Raw genomic sequence first — 20,643 nt, 5'->3', positions numbered from 1 at the left:
TAGAACCCTGAGCCTGGCCTCGCCCAGTCTTTCTGGCTTTCTGTCTGGAGATGTGAGCTCTTTGTCTCACATGTGACCCCTTTGACTCACATGTGACCCTGCCATTGCTATTTGCCAGAAGGTGATGCTGTCAAGGAGCAGGCCCTTGCCACAGCCTATACCATGCTGTTTGGATTTTCAGCCTCCAAAACTGTGAGCTAAATAAACCTCTTGTTTTCATAAGCAGCCTGCCTCAGGTATTTAATTATAATGATGAAAAGCAGACAAATACAGAGGCCTGCTCTGTCCTCATTATTGTGTTGGCACTGGAGATACAGCAGTAAACAAGTATAAACACTGGAGATACAGCAGTATACAAGTAAACAATAATAAGCAGAGATAATCAAAATAAAATCAGATTGCACTAATAGTCATGAAGGTTAAAAAAAAAAAAACAGAGACTGGAAATGTGGTAGCATATCTCAGGGAAGTAATTCTTTTGGCTTAGAAAACTTTCTGAAAAGATATCGTTTGTCCTAAGACATGAAAGGTAATAAGAAGTCATTCGTGTAATGACTGGAAGAAGGGAAATCCAGACAGAGAAAACAGCAAGTATGTGCAAAGGCCCTGGGGAAGGAAAGAGTTTGGTATATTAGGAAAGAAACTAATGATGCTGAAGCTAGAACAGCAGTATTGGGGACAGTAAGGCTGAACAGGTGGATCAAGTAGGGCCTCAATGTCACAGTAAAGATTTTCAATTTTATCCCAAGTGTACTGGGAAGCCATTGAAGTATTCGAAGCAAGCATGTAGATCTGAGTTGTAGGTTTGAAAGTTCCCTCTGGCTTATTCCTGAAATGTGATAGATGTACTGGGGTGGGTGCGGGGAGGGACAAGAATGAATACAGTCAGAGAAAATGAATACAGGGAAAGCAGGCCGGGGACCACTAAGGTGAACCAGGTAGGTGACAAAGGCGTTTTGGACTTCAGCGTCAGGGTGGTGGAGGGGTGTGGGGAGACGTGAGATGTATCCTGGAAGCCATGTTAATGGGACTTGCTGAAGGAGTTGCTGTAAAGACTAAGGCCAGGGAGAATTAAAGACGGACTCCTCACCGTGTGCCTGGAGGGGCATTTGTGGCACCGCTGACACAGACTGGGAAGTCTCGGGACAGGCCGATCTGGGCTGAGTCTGAATGAGTCGGGGGAAGATTCTGCCTGCTGCAGGGTTCACAGTTCTGTTGAGCCCCGCCTCCCCCTGGCTCCAAGGAGCTTAGTGCTTCGATCACACCCTGGCTGGACCAGGTCCTGGCTCTGGGTTTGCCACTTCCCACTTTGACTTCAGGGGACTTCTTCCTGTCACTTCTTCCTGTCACTTCTTCCTGTCACGGGGCTTCCCTCACCTCTGACAAAACAGATGGAGTAAAAGCCTCCTTCCCAGCTCTGACAGCTCCCTGGAAGCTGACGATGGTGCTGGAGAAGAGGCTCACCACACTACTTTGTTTCTTCAGCTGGCTCTCAATTAACTCCTGTGTCTACAGGTGGACACCGGGGTGATTATCTTACTCCAAGGGCTCTGTTCCCCCCAAATAAAAATCTTTTGGGGACACTATCTGTGATGATGCCATCTGACTGTACAGGTCACTAATTCCACCCCAACAGTCAGTACTGGGCTCGTTCACACTGTGACCCACGCTCCTGCCTGTGCCCCACGGTCGGTCCCCTTCGGGAATGAGGCCTGCCTGCCCAGCTGCTGGGGGTGCTGCCCGCAAACAGCCCCCAGGATCCGTCACCAGCGACTGCCTCACCTGAGTGCAGCCACCTGCACAGGGATCACCTTCCTCCCCTGGACAGCCCATGTCCAATGGCAAGGTGACCTGAGAGTACAAAGGCCCTCCAACTTGGGTAACTCAGAAAGGCCCTTTCGGCTGTGGGAGTCCCCAGAGTGTGCAGCGGATGCGGCTCTCTGGGATCGCATCGCTCCCCAGCTTCCTCTGGATCCCGCTTCCCTCTCCCTTTCCCTCTTCTGCCGCCTTAATTCCAAGAGCACTCCCTACCAAGGCCCTCTTCCTTGTTGCAGAGGCTGTCCCATGGAGTCACACCGGCATGGGCCCCAGGTGTGGAATGCCGGCCAGCCCAGGAGAGACGGTGCCCCAGCGCACAACTCCCAGAGGCCACGGTCTGCCAGGGGAACCTGCTGGAAGCACCTAGCTCTAGCTTCTGGGTGACCCCAGTCCTTGCACAGCCTCCTTTCCAGGCTGCCTTTGCTGGGTCCCTGGTGCCCCAGGCCACACCCAGGCCTCCTGGCCTCTCCCTCCCCTGCTGGCCTACTTTCCCTCTGTCCTCTCAATTGCTGGCCTAGATCCTGCCTTACCTTAAAGTCCACTGAGATCACAGCGAACTCGAGAAGGGCTCTAGCTGGATCACAGGTGAACGCTCTCTTCCCAGGCAGTAAAGGCCCAAGGGCAGGCAGTCCCCTTCCACGAGAGCACAGTGCAGGGCAAACGCCAGTGGACGTTGTCCATTGACAACATTTGTTCATTATCCAATGGAGAAGGGGAAGATTGAGAAAAACGCCAGGGAAATCACAAGAAAAGCTTTCCTAACACTCTCAAACTCTCCGGTGACAGTGGAGACTTCATTTCTGGGAAACGTTCTGCTCTTGGTAACACCTACCCTCTTGGTTATTGAGACCGTGACTCTCCAGCTCATCACCCCTCTTTCCCACCATGTAGGGTCCTGTCTGTGCTGATTAACAGCCCTGAAGAGAAACAAGAGTTAAATCTCAGATCCTTTTTTTTTTGTGTGGTGCTGGGGATTGAACCCAGGGCCTCATGCTTGCGAGGCAAGCACTCTAACAACTGAGCTATCTCCCCAGCCCAAAATCAGATCCTTAGTGGCTCCCACAAAGGAGTCGTTTGAAGAAGCATCAGCCAAATTTGATGGCCTTGTGGAAGACTGGGGCTCTCTGCCACTTGTCATTTCACTGCTGTCCCCAAACCTATGACAGGCTTTGCCATTAGGGTAACGTCCCATTTTTCTCCCTTGCATTGAAGGCTTCCAGCTCACACAGGTTTCCCTGACTCTCTGCAGCACCGTGTCTGGAGTGGATGTTTCAGTACTAGGTATACTAGTTATTTCTGTCCCCTGGTTGTTTTCTGCTCTCTTCACGGGCACAAGGTCTGAGAATCAGCCATTGTCTGTCTTTTGTCTGCAGGTCTGGAAGGCAACGGGGGAGGAAGAGCATGAGCTTTGGAGTCAGAAGGTTTGACTCTCAGTTTATAATATGGTACAAGCTGCTTATCCTTTCCAAGTCTTGGTTTCCTCACCTGGAAGAAATGAGATAATACGATGATGTGATGAAAGAGTGCATGTATGTAAAGCACAGTGCACATGCTCAGTGACGCAGCCAAGGCCTGATGAGACGGTTTGATGGAAGACTAGTTTATGGGTTTTTTTTTTCTTTCTGTAAGGTTATTTTAATGTTGTGATGTTCTTTATGCTATCATTTTTATATTTAAAAAGAAATTTTGTGGTACCGGAGATTGAACCCAGGGCACTGAACCACATCTCCAGCAGCTTTTACTTTTTATTTGGAGATGGGATCTTATTAAGTTGCCAGGGCTGATCTTGACCTTGCTGAGACTGGCCTCAAACTTGTGATACTTCTGCCTTCACCTCCAAAGTCACTGGGATCACAGGCATGTGCCACCACATTGGGTTATGTGATATTTTTTAAAATGAGCAAGAGATTATGGCCTTCTTTATCCATTCACCTGTTGAAGGGCAACTAGGTTGGATCCATAGTTTAGCTATTGTGAATTGAGCTGCTGTAAACATTGGTGTGGCCATGTCACTATAGTATGCTGATTTTAAGTCCTTTGGGTATAGGCCAAGGAGTGGGATAGCTGGGTCAAATGGTGGGTCCATTCCAAGCTTTCTGAGGAATCTCCATACTGCTTTCCAGAGTGGCTGCACCAGCTTGCAACCCCACCAGCAATGTATGAGTGTGCCTTTTCCCCACATTCTCGCCAACACCTTCTTCATATTTATCTATGGAGCGTCACTTCCCTCCCTGGGTGAATACAACCAGAAGTGGGTGTTGAGGAGGCAGAGTGGTCTCCTGCATGCTGATGACACCTCACATCATGGCCACGTGGAGATGCAGGTTAAACAGGCTGATTTGGCATCAGAATTTCTAGTGAAGAGACCCAGGAATCTGCACTTTATTAAACAAGTTCCTCAGGTAATGATCTGCTCCCAAAAGTTTGAGATTCTCCTAGGAAGAACACTGGGTTTGGAGTTGGAAGATCCAAGTTCTAGTCCTTAGCAAGTCTTGTGTCCTCTTGGGTCCCATTTTGCTTTCCTACCATAACACTCCCATCCCAACGATCACTAAGGCCCCTTCTGAAGGGAGAAGGGGCCATTCACGTTCCCCGCTGGGAACTCATGCCCAAGGAGAACTGTTGGCAAGAACGCCTGGATTCCTGAGGATAGCAAAATAATCTTTGGAACAAATAAATATTCAGCAAGTGATGGAGCCTCAGCAAAAGTGAAGTGCATGCCGATGGCTGCCAAGCCAAACAGAGCAGCTGCACAGCCTGCAAGTCCATGGGAGGACCAGCAGGTCACTCCTGTCACCCTGGCAGCTCTGCGACACAGCCCAGCACCCACTCCCCGTGTCCTGGGGGTGTGTCTTGACTCTCCAAGAGGAAGAACTGTGGAGGAGACGGGGAAACATCACTGATGTGGCTTAGCTTCAGGGAAAGGATGAACTGGTTAAAAGGAGGCCCAGTTCACGAGTGGCTTCTGCGAGGTGGGCTCGCTGCACTGGGAAAGGAAGGGTTACTGAAAAAGACGGAGAGAGGCAGCCATCAGCGATCACAGAGATTCGCTTGCTTCGTGGGGTGAGTCAGGGATTCAAGGCTTTTAGATTGAATTCTGATGTGCTGGGTAAACATCATAATGACTCACAGAAAAACAACTCAGAGCTGATCACTTCATTTTTTTCTGATGAAGGGTCTCATAATTGCAGACTAGTTAGTATATGATACCAGGGCCTCATACACCTTAAGCTGGAAATCTCTGGCTGGGTCATGTTAATTCATTCGGGTTTATAGAAATTTGAGTCTTTGTAAGAGATCCTTTGAATCGTTCTTTTTGCAGGGAGATGGCCTATTTCAAAGGATATGTTTACCACTTCTCAGTTTATATTGACCTTCTTGCATAACACATAATGGCTTTAACCAACTCGGGTCACAGAGCAATGTGCTATAGAAGGGCAGTTCCCGAGGCCAGGTGCCTGAGTCTCAGAGGGGTAGCGTGCCTGCCACCTTGACTTTCAGGCAGTATTCTGGAGGATACAATCTTTGTGTTTTCTCTCTGGGTTTGGGATAGTCTCATTTGTCCTGAAATGTCCCTTCAAACACATCTTTTGCTCCATTATGATGATCATACTTCCACCAAGGCTGCTGATCTCTCTGATAAATTTTAGACATAATTCAGAAACACAAACATCCTCAAAACTAAGGGAAATTTAACACGGACAAATTTAAAATGCAGTATTTAGCTCCAGCTTTATCTGAAATATAGGCACGCTCACTGGAAAAGGCCCAAAGGTCTTGGGGGAATCCCCAGTTTATAAACTGTTCTGCAAAATAATGTTTTAAAGCCTCCCTTGCTACAAGAAGGTATGAAGAGAAACAGAACACAAGAGACTGTACATATTCCTCCTCTTATTTTCCACCATTGAATAAACTATTATTTGAGGTGTCACAAAGAGTCTGAGAAGTGAAGAGGGGCCCAACGCAGTGGCACACGCCTGTAATCCCAGTGGCCTGGGAGGCTGAGGTAGGAGGACTGTACGTTCAAAACCAGTCTCAGCTCCAGTGAGGCACTAAGTAACTCAATGAGAACCTGTCTTTAAATAACATATAAAAAGGGCTGGGGATGCGGCTCAGTGGTTGAGTGTCCCTGAGTTCAATCCCCAGTACCCAAAAAAAAAATAAAGTGAGGAGAAATGGAAAAATAAGAATGAGAGGAGGTGCAGGGGATGAGAACCAGTTTGGCTGTGCTCATTTTTACAAGCACATTCAACAAAACCACGGAAGCCCAGAGGTGACTAGGCAGGTGAAGGTCCTGACGAGGTATCAGAGACAATGAGAGAGCCCAGCATGCTAAGCTTGGAGATGGAGGGGGTTCCTTTCAAATATTTGCAGGATAGCCTGTGAAAGAGGGATCTGGTTTATGTAGGCTTGACCCAGAGGGTGAAAGGTTATTAAGTATACCACACATATATGATACTTGTGTATTATAAGAAAGTCTTGGAATACATTGGAGCTCTCTTTCAAAGTAGTGACTGACTCTGATCATCGTCGTGGGACAGGTTCAGGAAGGAACAGGGACACTCTGTCAAGGGTGACATGGAAGACTGCAACACAGGATAAACGCCAAGCATCAATTCAGAGGTGAGATTTTAAGATTCTATAAACAAGGATAGTCAGGAAGATAGATGGATGGGGGTGGTTTGAGGTCTTATGATTACAAGTCAGAGTAAAGAGGTGACAGGAATGTTCTAGCAGGATTTTAAATCCTAAGATGGGTGGAGGATCAAAAGTTCTGTCACCTTTCCTCCTTTTGATTCTTAGGACACGTGACTGGTCCACGAGGACAGGTGTCATCTGTAACCTGCAAGTCTTTTCAGTTCCGGGCTCCTAAGGATTGTTGCCAGAGCTCCCTGGTCTGCAAAGGAGACCAGCGTGACCCTCTCGTGAGGAACCACTGAGTCGAACAGCCTCAAGTTTGTCAAGGGTTTAACCAACTGGAATAAGCAGGGTCTAAAGTCAGAGTCAGGTTAAATCCTAGAAAGTCATGTTTGACAAAAAGCGATACATGGGTTTTGCTGTGTATCCTTCTCTTTAACTATTTAAAGCGCCTTAAACTCTATACTCTATTTTCCTGTCATGTAGCATTAAAATGGAATTATTTTCCTCCCTGATTTAAAAAGATGAAAATTGTTTTCTCTTGTTTTACAAAACAGTTATTTAAATAATGCCTTTGAAATGATGGAGTCGTCCATCTTACTTAGGTTCAAATGACTTTACCTACCCTGGACTCAATCTAGCACGCCTTGTTCTAAGAAAGATCTGCAAAATCCAGGAGCAAAGAGAAAAATTCACAAATAATTATTCACTTCATACAAGGGTCCTTCTTTTTCACAATACTTTGCAGAGACAAAAAACCTTACAACCCAGAGCTGAAACTTTAGTGCTAAAGTTGATGGTAGGGGCAATGATAAAAATAATCATTGTTACTTATTAAATATGTCCTTCACCCCAGACTCAGTGTTAAGTCCTCTTAAATACAGTATCTCATTTAAGCCTCAAGGTAATCCTGAGAGGTATGTAACAGTGACTATATTTTATGGGTGAGGAAACAATATTTTACTGCTGAGGCTCAGCCAAACCAATAGCTCGGACCAATGTGCCACAAACAGTAAGTGGCAGAGTTGGGATTTAAATCCAGACAATATGTCCCCACACCATGCAGCCTCTACCAAGTATCACAGTGTCCAGGCAGTTTTATACTTCCTGTTTAGCAGCAAAACTCCCAGCCACCTCCTCTTTTTCTTTCCAAAAGAAAACTCATGCAAAGCCTAAGACACACAACCAACCAAAATGGAGTTGCTATTGTTAATAGGGAAGAAGAGTTCACAGCCCACCCCTCATGCCTGAAGAGACCCCGAGGAATCCTACGCTTCCTCAGAGCCCTGTTTACAAACTGGGAATCTAATGCAAAGCCCTCATTTTACTGAAGAGAGAACTGAGGTCAAGGAAAAGAATGTAACCAGTTCAAAGTCACTGTACTAGTTTGTGGCTGGTTGTGGATCGAAACCCAGTTCCTTTTTTTTCTGAGGGTCAGGAAATTTGGCTTAATGCTTCAGGTAGTATCTGGCCTACAATGTGCTTAAGACCATCCAAAGCTCCTTCCTCTGTCTGTTGGTTAGATAAAGTACAACTGAACTAGGGAAACTGTATTCTTTCCTCTAAATTATCTTCCCCCTTCCAAATTTGTATTAAAATACAATTGTGGCAGAGATTGCTAGTTATTATTCAAATTATGTTCTCCCTTTGTTCCATAAAAACAACTTCAGTTGTGCACAAGGGCATCCTGTGGAAGACTCCATCCCTCAGCTGGTTGTGGCCATGAGATGGGGCACAGTTGATGCGTGCAACTTCAGGGTCAGGTCCTTGAGCAGAGGGGTATTCCATGCCTGCATTCCAGGCCTGCTAAGTTGCAGGCATGGTGGGAACCATCTCAAGCCATACAGATGAGGCCCACATCTTAGGAAAAGGGAGCAACAAGATAGAAGCAGTCTGGGTTTCTGAGACTGTGCAGTTGCATACTAGGCTGGGCGGTCTTCTTATCTTGATTTGTTATGCGAGAAGGAAATAAATGCCTATGTGGTTAAACAACTAATGCTGGGTCACTGCTTCCCTTCCAGCTTAGATGCAAGAGCAGCATGTGCAGGGGACTCGGCCCATGGGAGTCCTGGAGGTTGCAAGTGCTCTGTCTCTCTTACACGCAAATACATGCAAGTATTAAAGAATGCACAGGCACTAGTCACTCAGGACCCAGTGCTGAGCACCAACACAGCAAGAATGGAACTCTGAACATCCACTTGTGACTAGCATCATTCAGGTCCCAAGGAAATATGTCCCCACATCTCTGACTCAAAAAAAAAAAAAAAAAAAAAAAAAAAAAAAGGGTCCTGTGTTCAAGTGCTGTGAAAGATCATGCCATTGCCAACTTCTGGGACAGGTACTACTTCAGTTTGTGGAAGTTGATTGGTACCAGCCCTTGGGTATTAATCATTGGCTCCTTCATCTCAGACACCATCAGTGTAACGGGCTTCCCCAGAACAAAGAATGCTGCTCCCATGTGGGTGGAATATTCGTTTCTTGCTTCTCTCCATCCTCCAATTCTGGTTCTGTGGACGCCACTGAAGCAGTGTGGTATTCACAGAAGTTGCAGATGGAAGTGGAGGAGCAGTTTGTCCTGATAACTAATTCATGTGACTTTTAACTTTATTCACCTCAGGGCAGGTCTGGAGGTAACACATAAGACATGTGAAACCGAAACTTTACATTGGCAATTGGATGGACTTCCAAATTCCAAATAGCTTTATTTTTATAAAAATGCTTAATGGGATTCAATTTAATGCTTGAGAAATTCAGTTGTTTCAGTCTTAAATAACTGTAACTTAAAATCTGACATTTATTGAATTAAATGTCAATTTTATTACTCCATCCAAACACTGTCCATCAGCAGAATACTCAACGTACATACATAATAATAGCAACTAAACTGCTTTTCTCTAATGTTTTGTCAACTTCCAAGCTATCAGGACCATCACTTTACACATTGTCATTATGGAAGTTGATTGTCAACAAAGAACATATTAAACAGTGATTTTATAACCTTCAATTCTTTACACATGTGGAATTTCATCATTTGTATTCTTGCCCTGGGCCTGATAAATGTTAGGAGAGGGGCTGGTTTAGGGCCTTAGGACAATTAAACTCACATCCTAAGCAAGGCAATGCCCTTGTTTACTGCTTTACAAGTCGGAGCTCCCAAGAGTGCGACAGTAAAATGCTAAATGGAAATTAGGAAAAAAAAAAAAAAAAAAAAACTCTCTGGCATTTATTCTATCCCTCTGTAGGGCCTATGAACTCAGAGTACTTATAGAGCCAGGATGTCACTTGGTTGTTTTGACACAGTATTTTCAGGTAAGTGTGTACCCTTAAGAAATCTTTTTTTAAAGATTTTTTTTTTTAGTTATAGATGGACTCAATAGCTTTATTTTATTTATTTATTTTTATGTGGTGCTGAGGATGGAACCCAGTGCCTCCCATGTGCTAGGTGAGTTCTCTACCACTGAGCCACAACCTAGCCCCAGGCATCTTTTGCTGCGTAACAAACAGCAATAAACTTAGCAGCTTAAGAAAACACACATTTATGATCTCACAGTTGCTGTGGGTCAGGAGTCTAGACACAGTTTAGCTGGGTCCACTGCTTAGGGTCACAAGGCTGCAATCAAGATGTCAACTGACCTGTCTTCTCACCTGGACCCTTGACTGGGTTAGAATCAAGCTCATTCAGGCTGTTGTGGGTCATGAATCCAGCAACAACTTCCTGCCAGCTCCAGGATCACAACACGCCACAAGTTACACACAAAAGATGTTGCTAATCTTACCTGTCTCCTTAACTTGCAGCCTGGGGGCAAGAAGAATGTCTGAGAATGCAATTCTGTTCTAGTGTCATCTATTCCTCTCTGGACCCTTTGGTCATAGGCTCCTCCTCTGACAGCCACATGAACACACAGGCTCTTGGACAGAGTGCCAAGCCCTCACAAGTCCTGAGGACCTTATCTTCTGTTGCACTAGGAGTTCCTTGAGGACAGGGACAAGTTACTCATATACACGTGTCCAGCACCTAGAATCATCCCTGACACAAAGCCATCACTCAGTGCTTGTTTGGACTGATGGATGGATGAACAGAAGGATCATAACAAACGGGCAGCGTGCCACGAGTGGAAACTTACTCAAGTCACACCAATTCTCTGGACTCGTTACCAATATTCTCATTAGTAAAAAAATGGAATTGTACAACAATTTACCAAAGAACCAAACACACATGTGTGTTTTCTATAATTCCATTCCTATTAACTGCAAATCCAGACAAAACTAATCTATGGTCAGAATGGGAGGGTGAAGAGAACTTCCTAGGAGGGGACACAAAGCCACCTAGGATGAGACTTAGAGAATTAGAGTAGTCCTAGCTGGTCACGTGGTGTACACACATGTAAACAATTCATCAATCTGTACATTTAAGATTCGTGAGCTTTTCTTCATGTAACTGATAATTCAGTTTAGGATAAAGGGAGAGTACCTGAAGGACACCACCCTGTTCCTGCATAAAGAGTCGGCATTCTTGCCAGGGAAGGTGGCATTAACGTGTGATCGGCTGGAAGGAACAGGCCTTGGAGTACTCTTAGTCGCTCAACCCAGTGTTCCCAGGTCCTGCTGACGTGTTCAGGTGCCTCCAGAGGAAAGGCACAATCCCTACCATTTCCTCTGGGCCACTTTATTTTTCCCTATAGACCTTGAAGATCAGATGCTGCGTCATTAGATGACTCTCTGAAGACTCCCTTGAGGCCAGGGAACAAAGCCTTAACTGTCAGAAAAAGGGGCAGCTCTCCCTGGGGGATTTCTGCAAGGTGACACTCTGGTCCAAGACTGGATAAGGAGCTCAGTGGTGGCTTTTAGCAAAGATGCATTCTGGTCACTCATTGCTGGAGGTGTAGGAAGATGGCCCAGGCCTGTCCCAATGGGGACTTCTCTGTGGCAGATTTTCTGCTGCCATGAACAAGTAACTGTGGAATGTTTTCCTGATAGCTCACATTCATTTGAAAAAAAAAAAAAAAAAAAGGAAGTTGTATACTATTGGACTCATGATGGGAAGATTAGACTGAAGAAGAGTGCAAACTAAGAATAAGAAATAAGAAACCTCTAGAACGAAGGAATGAACACTCTAAGCACGTACATTTTTGGAGAAATTGTGTTTCTAAGTCAGTACATTGGTGGTTGCTAAAATACCTTCCTCTCAAAAATCTCCTACTGCAAGTGATGTGATCATTCTCCCTTCCCTGAACTCAAACTCCACCTGACCCTCCCCAAGTTCATCCCTAGCCACCCCATGCCTCCTGGCTGGGTATACCTTCTGTGGTCTTGGAATGCGTGGTGACTTACTTACACTGATAATTATATAGTTCAAGCATATAATGAGCAGAACCCACCAGAAATCACCCTTGGCACTGGACAAGGATGGTGGAAAGGACACAGTAGGCCATGAGTTGCTCATCACCAAGTAGGGAGAAGATGAATTTGGTAAGCTACACCCTTTGCTGTGACAAAAGCCTGGGAGACGGGGTAAACAGAGTCCCATTTGGCCCCTGTACACTATCTGTTCAGTCTCATTGCTTTACAAATGAGGAGGAGGAGGAGGAGGAGAAGGAGTGTCTGTTAGGAAGTTCTCGTCTCTCGGCTCTGAACCAGCCCTTCTATCACCTGTTCAGTGATGCTGGACTAGAAATCAGCCAATCAGCAAATCAGATGGCTCCCTGACAGCTTGCTCTGTTAGTTTCTAACAACAGGGGGCAGTAGAAGGGGGCTGTTTCTGCAGAACTGCCCCAGCAATGCTCTTCACGGGACTTGTTTCTAGTTTCCTTTCTTCCCACACTCCCAGCACCAGCCTCACTGCATCCCTCCTAAGTACCAACATCTGGGCAGCGCCCAGATCCCTAAGGACTCGTCTCTGCTCTGAGACAGCTGCCTCCTAAGGCCTACGACCGCTGCACCAGTCAAGTGGCTGTCCCTCCTCTGGAGTCTGAGTCACAGTTCCAAAAGCCACATTCTCCCAGTTTTCTTCCTTTGTTCCTTAGCCTTGGGAGAGGTAGCTGCTCCTGCAGTTATGTCTCTGTGTCACTCGCAGGTCCCCCCTTACCTTAGCAGGCCTTCTACACCTGTTCAACCAATCCCCTCTCTTAAATTCTCTCTGTTAAAATAACCATGCACATTCTGTGTTGTGCTGCATTAACACATATCAAGCACCTAGAAAAGCACCTGGCATCAATGAAGGCGTCACTGTCATCATGGCCCTAAGAAGCAATTATGGCAAAGTAGGAAAAGGGCAGTTCTCATTCAATGTCATCTGTGTTGAAATCTTGGTTCTGCCCCTTGTGTGAGTTTGCCTAGATGAGTTTTACCCACGAGTCTCAGTTTCCCTGACCCTGTCATAAAACATTGTACAGGACAGAGGACCAGACATGTTAAGAACACGAAGCTCAGTGCAGTATCTGTCAAGCAAGGGTTCAAGAAAAGGTTTCTGCTACTGTTGATTTTTATCAAATCCAAAAATTTCCTTCTAGTTCACTGGCACATCAAACAGTGAGGTTAGAACAGGATCCCTCAAGCTGCCATTGGGGGAGGAAGTGGATCTATACTTTGAGGGCATCTGAAGTTCTGAGGGACCACAACCCTGGCTGATACACAGCTGGAACTTCCAACTAGGCCAAGGCAAGCAGGAGTTCTAAATGCTAATTCTGCACTACTCCATGACTTGCCATCTCATGGCCAAGTGATGTTATAAATTCTAATTGACATCTAATTCCAGGAAGAATTTTCAATAATAAACATTACACAATTTAAAACTTGAAGTCAGAAACAAAGATCTGAACCCACAAAGGTAAATAAGGAGTGTAGGGAGAGGAAACATACCCTACCATAATCCTGAATAGCAATGCTTATTATTTCCAAATAAATCTTGTTTCCTGGGGCTGGAGATATAGCTCAGTTCATAGAGTGCTTGCCTTACAAGTTCAAGGCCCTGGGTTCAATCCCCAGCACCACAAAAAATCTTATTTCCCAACAGACAAGGTAAAAGGGGAAATACAATCACTTATGCAATTCTCATTTTGATTTGGGAAAGTATCAGTTATTGAAAGAAATTTTCCATGATACTACATAAAAATTTAATTAAACAGGACTTTAAATAAGGAATATTGGAAAACATAACATATAGTCTCTTCAACAGTAGCTCTTGAGAAGTTACAAGAACTCATTAATGTGACTTATTACACGATAGAGTTAGGCTATTGTGACTCAAGACTGGTAAATTAACTCAAGGCCATCACAGGTGACAGTCACAGCTTATTCAGTGCTCTTCCAGACCAGGAAGGGAAGTAACATGATTTCTCAAGACAGTTCCAGATAGAAATTATTCTTTTATGTTCAAAGGAAGACAAGAACATGGCTGAGAATGGAAAAATAACAACAGGTCTTGAAGATGATTGACAGAAATACACAGGTACATGACTGAGGGATTCCAAGGACCCACCAGTCTCTGACACAGCATCTTACTGTGTATATTGGAACTTCCAATCCAATTCATCCTTCTGGTATTTCCATCCTCCTCCTCCACTGCTACAGACTGGTGCTCTTCTGGAAGCACAATTATTCATTCTTGCCCTGTGGCAGGCCTCTGTGGATCATGCCAAATAGCACATACTTCCAAAAACAGTGACCAAGATAGCAAAGAGATGAAGAAATAAAAGAAAAAAATAATAATTCAAAGTTCAGGATGCAAGGCAGGACACACTGAGGTTAAGAATTTAGGAGTGAGAATCAGAACATCTGGATCTCAGGTCATCAAATGAACTGTTAGACCCTGGACAAGTTAATTCGCCTAATATTCTGTTTTCTTTTTCTGTAAAATGGGTACCATACCAATACCCATGGCCTATGACGGTGGGAAGAAGGACTTATGGACATGAGGCTGACAGAGTCCTCTAGGCAGAATGTGACTCATGTAAGAGTTCAGGAAACGTCAGCCATGACAATGAGGACTCGCTACTGACGGTGATGCTCTGTCTGCAAGGGTGGCACTGCACATGCAGTGGAGAGGAGGTGCCAGAGTAAGAAACAGTGCCAAAGTCTCCATGGGCAGACACCGCCAGGTTGGCTACTCCTGCACGTGACATGTGCATGGCAGGGACTTGGTCCAAGGGGTCACTTGGGGCCCCAGGCTGATGAGGCTTCACTTCCATATGAGCTTCCAGGATCACAACAGAGGGGACAAATCAGGCACCAGCTCTTGGAGATTCTGTCCCAAAGGGTTACTTCCATTCACAAGCTTCAGTCCAGCAACAGTGAACTACTGTCTTGCAGACCAGTGGTCCCGTTTCTCCAAATGAAGTTTCACTGGAACCTGGCCACACCTCCCCTGTGCCTATTGCCTGTGGCTGCTTCTGCACTTCAACAGTCAAGCTGAGCAGTTGCCACAGACTACGTGGCCCACAAGCTGAACATATTTACCACCTAGTTCTTTTAAAAAAAGTTTGCCAATACCTACCTTGGTCTAAGTAGGTCACAGTCACACCTAACTTTGAATCAGACAAGAAAACACAGTCTTACTGTCTTCCAGAAAGCAGAGCACTAACTAGACAGAGTGGTGGACAGCCCTGGAGACCAACACAGCTCCTCACACCAGGCTATCGAAAGGGCAATATTTTTTTAATGCTACTTTTCCAGGCCTGGGCACGGATTCAAACTGAATGTAACACTACTGGGCTAATCTCACTCAAGCACTGCTCTGATCAGGTGACCTTGCTAAGTGACCTTCAATGGATTCCTAGTGTATTAAAGATAAAATCTCAGCTCCTCTGCTTGACACTTTAGACACTCAAAAATCTGGCCCCTTTCACCCACCCTGTAATACTTCCACTCTATTCCTTGCCAAGATTCCTCTCTTCTGTCTAATCTCTCTCTGAAACTAAGGAAATGTCCTCAGTTACAGAGACAGAGGCAGGCAAGACTCTCCCCATGTCTGTCTAGCTCCGGGGCACATTCCTCTTCCCTCTGCAATGCTCTCGTTGTACCATGATACCTGTGACCTCCCACTTTTTCTACATAAACCCATTAGAAACATAAGCCACAATTTTCTGTTCAGGCTCAGAATTTCCTCTGGGTCAGAAGCTCAGGCAGAGCATGTGGACTGGGCCATGCCCTGGCCTCCCTTCTCCAGTCCTTGGAGCACATGTTCCACCTCTAATCGTTCCCTCTGGTTGCCACTTAATTAAAGGACAAGACCCAGGAGGAGCTGGGAGAGGGCAGAGGCAGTGGACAGAGGCTGCCATGTTCCCTCGGGCAGCTGAGTCAAATAGGAACGGAGGGCCAAGGCCTGCGGGGAGCAGGCCCTGCTAGGACGGAAGGAAGCTTGGGCACGGTCTTCCTCATCTCCACCTCCCGCTGCTCGTGCCCTGAGAGAAGCGGCAGCTCCAGGGTTCCCTGAGAGCCATCCCAAATGACAACTCAAGCCTGAGCTGAACACCTAAGGAGGGCAGCAGTCACACTGAGCAGTTGGAAGGGACCCTCAGAAAGCCCTTGGGCAAGAACCCACAGGCCACAGGAGCAGGGCGTACAGGTCCTCCCTGCACCCTGGGGGGAGATGCTCCCACGTAGCCTGGTTTTGTTCCAGCCCCTGGAACAGGGGCCACTTCCAGGAGAGGCGCTGCCCTCAGCACTTCACCAGGCCATCCTCCTGGGTCCACACCATTGTCGCTGGCATTTCTCCTGGGAGCCTTCTCACGGCTTTCCCTCCCTACAAAGACCAAGGTTGAGCGGGTCCGGGGCACGAGGACATTCCCCAGTGCTCGTCCAAGGGTTAGAAGCATGGCCCTTAGGGGCAGACAGATCTGGGTTTCAACTTCAGCCTCTTCTCTAACTAGCTATGTGACTTTTCACAAGTCAGTTAACCTCTCTGGGCCTCAATTTCCTTATTATATAAGTACCTACATTGTAGAGTTCCTGGCATCCAAGTAAGGTGCTGTGGTATGCACGATGCCCGGCCTGGAAGTCACTCAGGCTGCGGTTCCCATCCTCCTACACCCCCTCCTCTCCCTTAATGGGGAAACACGCCCAGTAACCAAAGGATCTGCCTCTTGCTTTACTGTTTGCAGACCTTTAAATCCCTTACCTGTTAACCAGCGAGGTATCACTATAAATGGCAGAAGCCATGGCGGGTGGGGTGAGCCCACTGCTCCAGGCCACGCTACCCTCAAGATCAGCCACTCCTGACCAGCCAAGGCAAACTTGAGCATAGAGATCCAGGGACAGTCTCTAAAGCCCAAAGCAAAATATTCCACAGGCTTTTCCCTGGTACTAAAATATATCTGCTCCCAACTTAGCAAAACATAACAGCGGATAAGGCCTTCTGGGGCAAGATAAAAAGAAGAAGTTAAAAATAGAACTTAGCAAAGGGGCTGCTTTAGTTACAAGCGCCAGCCTCTTCCTCAGGTCCATTCTCTGACATGCCCTGTCTGTCCTCATTGAATCTGTAAAAATCCCTGGAACTTACCAAGAGTCACACTTGGGAGTTGTTTTTTCTAATAAAGAACTTATACATCATGGGTTCCTGGGTATTTTCCAATTATTGACTGCTATAACCATGTAAAATGATGCCTCATTCATTCAGTACAATGTGGGAACTGGATTTTAGATAAACTGCTTCAACAAATAACAGGACCATGACTGATTACTTTTAACATCAAAACTCTAACATTCGCCATGTTATTGGAAGTTCTAAAGCATTCCACATGCTTTCCCGCCTGATTAAACAAAGCATGCTAAGAACCCTTTACTCAATCTCTCCAAAAGCATCCCTTGATAAACATCAACTATTACCCTGGGCATTAGAACAATGACATTGTTGGAGAACTACTGAGGTACGGGGCTCTTTTGTCTTTTCCTAAGTAAATGATCGCAGAATTCAGAAGTTCTTTTATCTGGTTTTATACTTTTATCACTCTTCGCTACCAGCAGTCCACTTCTGGCTGTTTTGAGTTTCCCGGCCTCTAATTCCTTCTGATTTGTTGTTTCTGATCTTCTGTGAAGCAGGAGAACAAATCAAGCTTGTTAGAACTCCATGCAAACCAGTAACAGACAATCTGAGCAAGGGCCCAACAGACCCAAGAGGTGAATGTTAGTAGGAGGTCAACTGTGACATCTGGCTTAAGAGGAGGCTTTTACGATGTCCTAAAGTCATCCATTCCACTCCAGTGTAATGGGCCTGCTGTTAAGTCAAAACTTTGATAATAATTTAAAGGATAGCAGAGAAGAGAAGGTAAAAGGAGTAATGAATACTTACTGGTGCTTACAAGATGCCAGGCAGTGTTCATTCAGGGCTTTGCAAATACTCAACAGTTTTCCCAGAACAGGCCCATGGGGGGTGATACTTTAAATTCTCATGTTGCAAGTGTGGACTGAGGCACAGAGAAGTTAAGATTGATCATATGGGGCTGGCCTGGAAAATCAGGTTCTGGAGGAGGGATAGCATAGCATTTGTGGGTATAGGCCTGGTTGCTGCAGGAACCCCAACAATGTGTGTGTATCAGGGTGGAGGAAGGAGGAGGAGGGCAGAACACAGGCAGGCACCTGCATGCAGTTACCTAGCATGAAGGTCCCCTGCCAGGGTTTCTGGTAACACTCTGCAGCTCTGGTATAGCTGAGGTTCCAGAGGCAGGACATGACATGAAATTCAGCCATTTATTATATTTATTAGCACTCTGTGTATGCATAGCAATCACAGTTTTCCCAGCTTAGGGATGTCCCCTTCATGGCCCTCTGACACCTGAGCCAGCATCCAAAATATCAGGAAGCACAATAGTAGTACAGGCCAGTCCCAGAGCGAACTCAGGCTCCAGGGGTCCTACGTGAAGTGGTGGTCTTCAGGATCCTCCAGCACTGGCCTACAGTGCTGCACCAAACACTTGGGCTTTTCAGATTCACATACCTTGGTTATACTGGGGGGTGTGGCCTGGACAATCTTTGTAATCAATCACTGATCTCATCATTCATTGCACCAATGAGAATTCATTTCTTATACCTTATGCTAATTAACAAGCCCTCTGGTGTAGATGTCAAGCATACCTGAATGCTGAGTAACTACCCTAGATTCCTGGTTAGGATATTTCAAATGCGAAACACTTTCCTCAGGGCGTGGATTGGGGTTAAGATGTGGACATGCCCCCGCTGCACTTTTTATATGGAAATACTTTAAAGCAAACTACCCCAGGGCAGTTGTCTGAGCTAGGCTCAAGGCACATTCCAATAGACACAGACAGCTACTGAGGCTGTTCAGGAGTTTCCAGGCAAGGGAGACCCTGCTTAGAGATTGCAGAGTTCAAATAGGTGGTGAGGGGGTTGTAAATTCTGCTCAGTGGTTCCACAGGTTATTGAATAGACTGTGTTGGGAAGGAGAGAAGAGGTAGAGGGACTCATGGCCAAAGAAGTTAAACAGCTGTCTTTGTACAGCATTTACCTGGACCTAGAAGGTGCACGGTAGTGAGCACATTAGAAATAGTAATTGTTGGGCCAGCCTGGTGCTTGACCAGAGCACACTTATCTATCTACTCCTATGCTGGACACCATGGACGCCATGGGTACGGCTGGAGGGGCAAGACGAGGCTAGGCACAGCTTATCTGACACACCAGAAGGGTATAGCCCACCACCAGAACTTATAAACTGCACTGAACCCCAAAGTCTTTGGAGTAGCAGAACCGGAGCAGAACTGGACAACATTAGAGAGAATGCCTGACGCTGGGCTCCCCTGAGATCGCTGCGACGGCTGAGGAGGAACCCACCACAGCTCCTGGACTAAGACACCTCGTGGTAAGCATGCTCTGGGTTCAGCACTAGGAGAAACAGGTCAGGCTTAGAATAGGTTTGAATGATGTGTGATACCTTGTGTGAAGCATAATAAAATGAGTTCAATTCACCAACCGACTCCTAGTCAGTAAGATGCTTGCGACATGCAAACAGATTCTCTGGGAAGGGACGTGGCATTTCTCAAGTTACTTTGTTTACAGTTTTTTTTTTTTTTTTAGAGCACCCTAAAGGACTATAATCTGAGAAAGATAATTTAAGAAATACAATCGTTAAAAAGTGGGAGATACAGCTAGATAATATCAGCTAGGAAATACTGGGGTATGGGCTGGTGAGAAAAAGGAAATTTACTTCCTATGCTAAGGCTTAAGATGCCAAAGTAACAGTGGCTTAGGAGGCTGAAGCAGGAGGGTCACAAGTTCAAAGACAACCTCAGCAAAAGTGAGGTGCTAAGCAACCCTGTCTCTAAATAAAATACCAAAAGGGACTGGGGATGTGACTCAGTGAGTTCAATCCTGGGTACAAAAACAAAAACAAAAAACACCAAAATAATGGATCCTTTCCTTAGGATGGAGGGAAACAGTGTCTGGCATCCCTGGCACCCCCTGGAGCTGGAGAAAGCTCTTTCCCCATAATCCCTCTGTGGTAAGCTGGGCAAGCAGCAGCACGGCCAGGGAGGAGGAAGAGTGCAGGAGATGCCTGGTGACCCATGTGGAGAAAGGGGTGGGAAATGGCCAGAAATGACATCCCCTGGCTGGAATACCTGGGCATCAGCATGCAGAGCCTCCATAAGGAAGAAACAGCCATAAGCTAACATCACAAAGTGGCAAATCAAATCTCCAAGAAATAAGAAAAATTCCATAAATGAAGTTTACGAATTTGAGAAGTGCGGTGGACCTTCCCAGCACTGAGGGCGCCCTAGGCTAAAGCCAGGAAGTGCTGGCGTGCACCTGGCAAGAAGCCACTCTGGGGACATCTGCCCAGAGAGGAGGCCCAAAAGAAAGAGGAAAAGAAGGGATGCAACAGGGGAGGATGCGGGAAGGACTGAGGCAAATAATGCTGACAGATCAATCTACCGCACCTGAACTTGTAGGTTTATATCCTCAAACCACAAATAATACCAAAGTTTAAAGTAATGCATAATGAACAAACTTATGATCATGGAACAAACAGCAATAAAAACCACAGTTTTAAAATTTTTCTAACTTGAGTGAAATTCCTTTCCCAAAACGAACTAGTGTTTTGTTTGTTTATCTCTCCTACCAAAGAGATCCTTTGGTACTGAGCTCAAATAGCTCCATCAAATTATTGTTGATAATTCTATATCATTCAAGATGCCTTTTGGCTACTATTAACAAGAACTTAAACTGGTACATTTATTGTTT

General features: G+C 45.8%; 1 protein-coding gene across 3 annotated transcripts in view; it reads right to left on the bottom strand.

The window, feature by feature from the left end:
- Positions 1-20,643, bottom strand: part of Mapk4 (mitogen-activated protein kinase 4) — a 147,748-nt gene that overhangs the window by 90,666 nt on the left and 36,439 nt on the right. Inside the window, exon 1 of one of the 3 annotated variants that reach the window (XM_047526917.1) lies at positions 16,571-16,588. The exons of the other annotated variants lie outside the window; for them this stretch is intronic. The gene's annotated coding sequence lies outside the window, so the exon portion shown is untranslated. Of the gene's footprint in view, positions 1-16,570; positions 16,589-20,643 lie in introns of those variants that run through there. 3 annotated transcript variants of the gene reach the window in all.

The sequence above is a fragment of the Sciurus carolinensis genome, chromosome 15 (assembly GCF_902686445.1).
Source record: "Sciurus carolinensis chromosome 15, mSciCar1.2, whole genome shotgun sequence".
NCBI lineage: Eukaryota > Metazoa > Chordata > Mammalia > Rodentia > Sciuridae > Sciurus > Sciurus carolinensis.
Note: the sequence above shows the minus strand (reverse complement) of the source record. Positions and strands in the feature narration are given on the sequence as shown.